Source organism: Stenella coeruleoalba (genome assembly GCF_951394435.1).
Source record: "Stenella coeruleoalba genome assembly, chromosome: 4".
Taxonomy (NCBI): Eukaryota; Metazoa; Chordata; class Mammalia; order Artiodactyla; family Delphinidae; genus Stenella; species Stenella coeruleoalba.
In genome coordinates this window covers 46,302,538-46,304,052 of record NC_137149.1, presented here as the reverse complement: position 1 = coordinate 46,304,052, position 1,515 = coordinate 46,302,538, and the positions used below count along the sequence as shown (strand labels likewise).

Here is a 1,515-nt window from a genome sequence, read left to right as displayed (position 1 = left end):
ATGACATTCATTATTGTAAATATGCTAGCATACGTATTACTCTGAATTACACTTGACTGAATTCTATGTACACGTGGTTACATATTCCAAATGAAAAAATTCAACGGTACAGGTTTATAATCAAAGTTGAGTTTGACAAATGCTTTCTGACTTCTGAAAGCACTTCTTAAAAGTGAATAAACTAGTTATAAGTAGGTGACCATTTCCTTTTCCCCTTTACACACGATGAACTTCATGAAACATTAATACCCAAGGTATATTCGTTTCTGGACCATACCGCTTACATGCTCTTCTTTCAAAGGCAGTTACCATTTGCTTTACAACTTCATCGAAAACAATGTGGCAGCTGAGAGTGTAAAAGTGAGCAAAATTCAAAAGACATTGAACAATCTAAAATACAAATTCTTGGGTAGCCAGGAAGAATTTGGGCTAAAACACCAAACAGTCTCCAAATGATTTAAGAGCTTCCCATCAGTACAGGATGCTTTACCAAATGTGGTTTCACCAAGGTTACTACTGATGCATAGCGCTCGAATACAGGTGGAGACCCAATTTCTAATCGTGTTTAGCAGTATCCAGATCTACTTGATATACATCTGACTTTTTGCACCAAGGAACAAAATGCTTGTAATCCTCCATTCCCGATACTACATCATACATTTCCTGCATAGAATATCCTATAACTCTCCTCTCTGAATATTCTTTTCTTTTGTTTATTAGTGGTGCAGCAGGTCTGAAGAAAGTTCTTGCATATACCTCCTTAGGCAAAATTGAGGTATGTAGTGGAAGAGTTCTGCTCATCAGTATCCCACAGGAAGCTAAATACCTGACATTTCCACAGGTCCCTGCGCTGGAGCCACGGCCCCCACCACTGCTGCAGGCTTCAGATGGCATCCTGAGACCAACCTTTTCCAGGGCCCCCTGACAGTCTGAGCTGCCATGATCATCTTACTGAAAAATTCAAGTTCTCTTGCAGAAGCCCTCAAACACTCTATTCTTACAAAGTCTTTCCCTTGTATTGAAAGGTAGATTTCCCATTTTTTAAACCATATAAATTAAGGAGACCCTTCCCACTATATGAATTCTGGTACCATGTGTTAAAATATTTTTTTTCACCACTCAATTTATACATTTCTATAAATCCTACTTAAAATTACCAACACTATTTTTTCCTTATCTGATAATACTTATTACTGCACAAAAAACTAAGAAAACACATTTTAAAAATTAAATACATATCTACAACAGTTGTACAGATGAGTTTTCTGAGGAAAACTTCTTTCTATAATCACAAAACAGAAAATCTAGGATCTGATCATATAATTAATCTCATCAAAACAAAATCTCAGTATTTGTTGAATATTCTTTGGAGAGTTCACACATTCATATTTCCTCAAAATATCACCTATAACCTAATGACTCCTACATATTTATCTCTAGCTCCTGATTCTAACCTCCAGTTTCTAGTTGTATATTGGATATCTATCAGTGCTGTTATCCTTCCTTCTGCTTATC

The 1,515-nt window shown here is 36.1% G+C and overlaps 1 pseudogene across 1 annotated transcript; it reads right to left on the bottom strand.

Moving 5' to 3' along the window:
• Positions 1-216: 216 nt before the first annotated feature.
• Positions 217-896, bottom strand: LOC307185480 (coenzyme Q-binding protein COQ10 homolog B, mitochondrial-like; annotated as a pseudogene). Its single transcript has one exon. The product of its transcript is annotated as a coenzyme Q-binding protein COQ10 homolog B, mitochondrial-like (transcript).
• Between the last annotated feature and the right edge of the window lie 619 nt (positions 897-1,515).